The following is a 7,381-nucleotide window of genomic DNA, read 5'->3' as shown; positions in this document are numbered from 1 at the left end:
GTTGCGCACTTTTTCATGTGTCTGTTGGCCATTTGGATGTCTTCTTTGGACAAATGTCTGTTCATGTCTTCTGCCCATTTCTTGATTGGATTCTTTGTTCTTTGGGTGTTGAGTTTGATGAGTTCTTTATAGATTTTGGATACTAGCCCTTTATCTGATATGTCATTTGCAAATATCTTCTCCCAATCTGTCGGTTGTCTTTGGTTTTGTTGACTGTTTCTTTTGCTGTGCAAAAGCTTTTTATCTTGATGAAGTCCCAAGAGTTCATTTTTGCCCTTGCTTCCCTTGCCTTTGGCAATGTTTCTAGGAAGAAGTTGCTGCGGCTGAGGTCAGAGAAGTTGCTGCCTGTGTTCTCCTTTAGGATTTTGATGGACTCCTGTCTCACATTGAGGTCTTTCAACCATTTGGAGTCTATTTTTGTGTATGGTGTAAGGAAATGGTCCAGTTTCATTCTTCTGCATGTGGCTTTCCAATTTCTTCATAGACCTTTTAAAGAGTAAGGAAAACTTTTCCAGCAACCCCCTTTCAGACTTTCCGTCCTGACTCATGTCCAGGGTTGTGTTGAATTCCCTCTTCTCAACCATTAACTGGTAAGAGGAGAACTGACACAATTAGCTAAGATTAATTGAGCCATTCTCTGAGCCTTGGGAGTGGCCCAGAAGCACCCAGTTGCCTGAGAACCAACCTCAACTGAGGGTCTGTAAAGCAAGGGAGAAGGGGAGGAATGACCAAGGGTTCTGCTACAAATGATGACCAGTCTCACAGTTAAATCTGGCACAACCCTAGCATAATTGTGAAGCAAGTCTGCATTCTTTCTCTAATCTGGAGTGATTCTGCTTGGTTTCCTGTGGCCACTGTAACAAATCATTACAAACCTAGCAGCTTAAAACAACATAAATTTAATATCTTATGGTTCTGGAAGTCTGAAATCCGAAATGAGTCTCACTGGGCTAACATCAAGGTGTCTGCTGTGCTACATTCCTTCTGGAGGCTCTAGAGAAGAACCAGTTTCCTTCTCTTCTCCAGCTTCTAGAGGCTGCATTCCTTGGCTTGTGGCCATGTTCAAAGCCAGTAACATCAGACAGCATTCTTCTCATGCTGCTCTCTCTCTGCTTCTCTTTTTTTCTGCTTCCCTCTTCTGGTAATACCCTTGTGATTACATTGGGCCCATTGGATGATCCAGGATAATCTCCCATCTCAAGGTCATCTGACTGGCAAACTCAGTTTCACCTGCAACTTTAGTTGACCTTTTCCATGAAACGTAACATATTCTCAGGTCTGAAGAGTAGGTATGTAGACATCTTGGGGGGGCAGCATTATTCTGACTACCACAGATACCATGTTTACCTCTCAGATGCTAAGGGCTCCTACTGCAGCGTCTGTGGGAATGAACACAAGCTTTGGATTCAAAATTCAGCTGCTCCACTTACACATAGTATATACACTGAATGATTGTGTATACTTTGACAAGGTACAGAACTTCTTTAAGATCGTTTCCTCATATATAAAATGAAATTCATATTTATCTCTAAGGGTAGTTGTAAGAATTTAGTAAGGCCATACATGGGAAATGCCTAACAGGGTCTAGCTAAGAATATATCTTCAGTAAGATGACATCATCACCATTCTTTTCATCCCTGAAAGCCTATGAATATTGTAACCATTGCTTCTGTTACTAAAGATATGGATTCTAATGCCAGCCTTCCTAGCCATGCAATCATTGGTTGGCTATTAATTTTTTTTTTTGCGATTAAGTTTCTCATCTGTAAAATGGGAATAATAAAACCCTCTTCATAGAAGATGAAAAGATGAAATGACACAGCATGTGTTTATTGCCTAGAGCAGTTCCTGATGTATAGCAAGTCATCGGTTGACTTCAGTTCACTTCCTTTCCTCAAAGCCTATTTACATGAAAGCTCTACAACTCATTCATACCAAGGAATTAGTTTTCAAACTCTAGGGTACTGCAGAATCATTTAGAAAGTTTGTTTAAAAAAAACACTTCTTAGGTCTTCCTCCAGGCCTACTGAGTCAGGCTTTTGGAATGGGGAGGGGTCTGGATAGAATGAATGAAGACACAAATAACTGACCAGACTTCAATGTAGTGCGTTTCACAGAAATACTTGAATTTTCACATTGAACAAAGCATCATGTTAAAGGTTTAACTAGGAAATTTCAGGCATCATCCAGAAGGTAGAGGAGGTATTTTGAGGAAGATAGTAGACCTTGACAATGTTTCTTTTTTTAAAAAAAGATTTTATTTATTTGAGAGAGAGTGAGAGAGAACACGAGTATGGGGGAGGGGCAGAGAGAGAGGGAGAAGCAGACTCCCCGCTGGGCAGGGAGCCTGATGCGAGGCTCGATCCCAGGATCCTGGGATCATGGCCTGAGCCGAAGGCAGACAGTCAACCGACTGAGCCACTCAGATGCCCCTAGATCTTGCCAGTGTTTCTGAATTGGAACATATGTCAGGCCAATAAGAGCTTAGATAAGGAGAAAGAAGACCAATGATTGAGCTACTTAGAGTTCCTGTGTCCTTATCAATTTTCCTTATCAACTTTATCCTCATCAATGGGGAAAGTGGGAAGTTGGTGGTAAAATATCTAGCATTAGAATACCTCAATTTCACATAGATGACCCTTGTTGATGCTTCTTTGTTATGTGATAAAAGTATTTAATATTATCTCATCATGTTCTTCACTCTGAGCAAACTACGTATGACTACTTTGATGGTGCTTTATGTGTCTTCCCATTAGGAATGTTCTCATACAAAAGAGAATGAAAGAATGTAGAAAGAAGCCGAATGTTTCCGTTCTGCCTGCTCATCCCTTACTGGCAGGTAGGCTCCATTTTTATTCCACACTGATTTCCACCCAAATAGTAACTTCACTTTCAGTATGTAAATATACAGCGCTAAGACTTTTTTTTGTTTGTTTGTTTTGTTATCAGGAATATTAAATGCAAAGGAGCAAATTGCCACATCCCAGAGAATATCCAATAGACATTTTCTCAGGGAATTATTTTTTTTTAAACTACAATGGCTGCTAAAAAGGAGGACTTTAATCTACCCCTGCTATTGGTTATGTGTTTTGTTTTGTTTTCCTGGATGAAATGGGAGGGAGAAGTGTGATCAGGGAAAGGGACACGAAAGCCGGACTGACTGACTCCCAAGTTTGTAGAATCAGAAGGGATTCTCGCTATTCAGTTATGCCTGGCTGAAGACAGTGCATTTTCTTCTATGATGTATATGTCACTTTTCATTAATTCTGAGAGGCCTGTTCCTTTAGAAACCAGGGTAAACAGAGTAGTGTATTGGATTAGATCTCTACCGTGAATAAATTTATTTTCTAGCAAGTGTAAAAAATGAGCAAGGCCAAAACCCCCCAGAGCAGAAAATGTCACAGTGATTGCTAATACATTACTGCACAGAGAAAGGCCTAATAAAACCCCTATTAGGATGTCATACCTGCTTACGACTGAATTCTCCAGAAAGTTTATTTGATATGTCTAAGCCAATTATCAAAGTCTTAGTGATAAGAAGCAGCTCGCTGGGCCTGAATGTGTCAGAATGGAATGACTAAATTGTGGGAATTCATGGGCCTCTGCTTTGAATAATTAACTTGGCTCTTTGTAGAATACATACACTTTGGAAACTAATTTTCTCTTTGCACAAGGCATTTTGCCCTTGTGCTGCCTTTGAAAAGTAAACTGTTTAGCTGTAAGGTTATTCCCTTTTTCATTATATTCGGCTTGAGCTTCCTTCCCTGTCTTTCGGCCTGCCTTTCTCCTTGCTCTTTGTCTTGGTGGCATCATTCTGACTAGACCCACGTAGCCTTCAACCGGAAATATGACCGGCGGTGATGACATTTCCTCTGAATGGAAAGTAAGCCTTTGCTTTGCAATAATATTATAATGCCTCGTCTGTTTTTGCATTTTGCTATGACTAAAACGCCCACTTTATTTTTAAAGGATTTGAAGTTTTGGGTGTTCGCTCCCCTCCCAGAAGAGAAGCAGAAGTGTTGGTTACACAAATAATTCTGTAGATAAAAACCAGAATTGATCTAAATTTATTTGGAAGGACAGAGTCAGTGATTTGGACCAGACTGGGTAGCCAGTTTGTGCCAACAAGCAGGCAAATCGAAGGGTCTTTTCTCCCTCATAGGATTCTCCCGGCAAAATGGACCAAAGAGATACCTTGTTTTGGCAATGGGTAGACACCTGTTTCTCAATCTTTAGGTCTTGACATGTCAATGTGTGTATTGCTCTGTGGCCAGACAGGCGTCTTGTGTTCTCACTCTAGCGCCAGGGTGTATCCCAGAGCAGCTTTCACCAGCTGGGCACTGACACCATCCCCTGGCCTGGCTCCTTGGAACTTACCCATCTGCGGCGGAGAGAAAAGAATCGCTAGAAAGCACGGGGAGAGACCATCAGGGCAATGGGTGCTTTGCTTGTTTCATGATCTAGGGCTTGACATTTCTTTTCTCGGCACCTTTGTGAGGTAACTGCAGTTAATATCTGGTGGCTATAAACCTGGCAAAATGGTCATGAAGATTAATAAGAATTTAAAATTCACTGGAAGAAATACAGTGTTATATGTAGTCTTTTTTTTTTTTTTTTAAGGTTTTTATTTATTTGACAGAGAGAGACACAGCGAGAGAGGGAACACAAGCAGGGGGAGTGGGAGAGGGAGAAGCAGGCTCCCCGCTGAGCAGGGAGCCCGATGCGGGGCTCGATCCCAGGACCCCGGGATCATGACCTGAGCCGGAGGGAGACACTTAATGACTGAGCCACCCGGGAGCCCCATGTTGTATGTAGTCTTGAGTTATATTTATGGATGACTTATTCCTATGTAATAGAACAAGTACCTTCCCACTCTGATTCAAAGAAACCTGCTTAAGATTACTGGCTTTCTCTCAAAAGAATTGAATTTGTCGGCCTCATGTCCTGCATTCTGGCTCGTACAGAGAGCTTCTAACACAGTCTTGGAGGAAGAATTAAACCTTACCTTAAAATCAATTGCAACACCAAAGGTTCTGGATGTGGCTGCTTTTCTTTCACGTTCACACAAATAATCAATAAGGTCTATGGAAATGGCTTAGCACAATGGAGTTTGCCATGAGGTAAATTGCTGAGGTAACCTCTGTGGAGACTGATTTTCAGTATTCATAACGTTTGCCAAAATGGAACGAACGGTATGCAAGTGTTTTGCATGTAGAAAAAGCATGCCAGTGTCTGTCCTCTTCCCTTCTAGGTTGATTTTGAAATGTCCTGTCTAGACTTTGGAGGTTTCTTGGAGTAACAGTCCCTACTCCAGCTTTCTTCCTTTTGTCTTCACTCTTTGCTGAGACAGTGGATATTTTCAAAACTCTCCCTTAGGAAAGAAGGCAAAGAACAGAAGCCTCTGGATTCTTAACCACTGATAACTGTGTCCATGGTACGGTCCTCTAGGGTGCTTCTCAAGGAGAGTAAAAATAAAAGCAAATGCTTCAAAATAAAATTAGTCCTTCTTATTTAAAAATAAACTTGTAGGGGGAGGTTGGTGATGGTCATAACAAGCAAATAAATGATGATAAGATGTCAGAACTCCAAAAAACAAGTGAGGATCATTGCTCTGAGGACTTACTTTTTTTTTTGCTGAGAAATGTATGTTTATTCTGATACAGTTGTACACTAATCTAGGACAAATTACCAAATAAATTTTACATTCTTTCTTCAGGACTGGGGTTTTTCGATGACTTCAGATTTAGGATCTTCAAATTTGAAGTCTGGGAACGTATTCATGTCTGCTTTACCATACATTTGCTTAAGCTTAAAAAGCTCCCTCTCTAGGTCTTGCTGGTACTCTGGGCCAGTATCAGCGGGTCCTCCAGATGCCTGTTGCTTAGTTCTGTATTCTCTAATCTTGTCCACAAAGAGTTTCTGTACAGGATCAAGTTCCTTGTTCAATGCCACCGCTGTAACACCAATGTTCCTCCTCAAATGAACTGACACTACAGACCGAATGAGAGAGGAGAACCTGAAGAGCCTCTGAAGAATCATGGTGATTTTGTTACGGACGGGAAACGTCTCGGAGGCGGTCTCGAGGACTTACTTTCTAAAGAAAGCATCCTGCATCTGCACAAGTGTCTCTTACACATATGCTAATCAGCTGCACTGATAATTTTTGCTTTTGGTGTGTTTTCTTCCTGCCATTGTTTTATGTTATTTGCTAGACTTCATATGCACATCCGGGGAGGAACACATTTGCTTATCATCCAGTCTGTGGGGGAGCTATGTTGGGAATATGTAACGGTCCTTTGCGCTAGATGTTCCCTTTCATGAAGTAGAATTTGGTGAACGCTTTTGAATAATAACGGTTTTGGGTGAATGGAAGAAATCAGGGAGTACAGTGTGGATTTATATCTCCATTCATCTTAAAGCATTTAAATATTTCTGGACATAATGACCTACCAATTCTTTCCTCTCTTCCCAAAATAGATCATATTAACATGAAATATTTGAAGTGTGGCATGGTAGTGGATTCCTGAAGCACTTATTCTTATGCTCTCTTTGCCCCTGGAAATAGAGAACCACTTCTCTCCAACCATGGCCTATAACAAGGCTTCTTAGGTCATGCCTAAAGCAGCTCTCAGAGGCTGATAAAGACCTTGTGTTGAAAACGGACATACCTCACCCAAATTCTTTGAGAATATTACTATCAGGTAGCATTCAGGCACACGAATCCACATGCAGAGCCCTGCCCCTTGTGCAACAGGGATCAGGTGGTTCTTCTCTCTGTCTAGGTCTTGCCTCCCTTGGAGAGCTAAGTCCACCTCCTGGGTTTCTCATCCTTTGCTTGGTTGCCCCCTTGAGACTCTCAGCATCATATTTAAGTCCTCTTTCTGACTGGTTATCCTTATCGTTCTCAGCTCTTTCCATCTTTCTGACTTGGTCCCTACTTATTTTATTATTTCGTATCCTCCCCCAAGTTTTCTACCCCGACTCTTCTTCTGCCCCCAAGCTCCCGACCTTAAATTCCACTGGCCACATCCAGCCAGAAGGCAAGGGTGCCCATTGATGCAGTCCATTTGGGTTAGCTTCCTATGTCACGAAGCAGGCTGCAAAAGCGTGAATAATGAACCCGGAGAGGCCAACAGAAGATATCTAGCCTATGGGGCAAAATGCCCGGCATGTGGGAACTATCATTCTTCAGACCTTCTGTCCATTCTTGCTTTCATGTACAAAATTCTAAGCACATTTATTTTCTCTCATTTTTTTTTAGTTACCATTTCTCCAAAGACCAGAGTGCTCCGAGTATATAATACATGTTGGTTATTATCTTAAGACGTTCAGATATCTAGACCTTGACTCTACTCGAAAAAGGAAAGTTTTCTGCTTCCTC

At 41.5% G+C, this 7,381-nt stretch overlaps 1 pseudogene; it reads right to left on the bottom strand.

Annotated features, from left to right (window-relative positions):
• Positions 1-5,650: 5,650 nt before the first annotated feature.
• LOC102726045 (ATP synthase peripheral stalk subunit F6, mitochondrial pseudogene) lies at positions 5,651-6,092 on the bottom strand (annotated as a pseudogene).
• Positions 6,093-7,381: the final 1,289 nt, after the last annotated feature.

This window comes from Leptonychotes weddellii, chromosome 14 (genome assembly GCF_054177405.1).
Source record: "Leptonychotes weddellii isolate Sample4059 chromosome 14, ASM5417740v2, whole genome shotgun sequence".
Classification (NCBI taxonomy): domain Eukaryota; kingdom Metazoa; phylum Chordata; class Mammalia; order Carnivora; family Phocidae; genus Leptonychotes; species Leptonychotes weddellii.
Note: the sequence above shows the minus strand (reverse complement) of the source record. Positions and strands in the feature narration are given on the sequence as shown.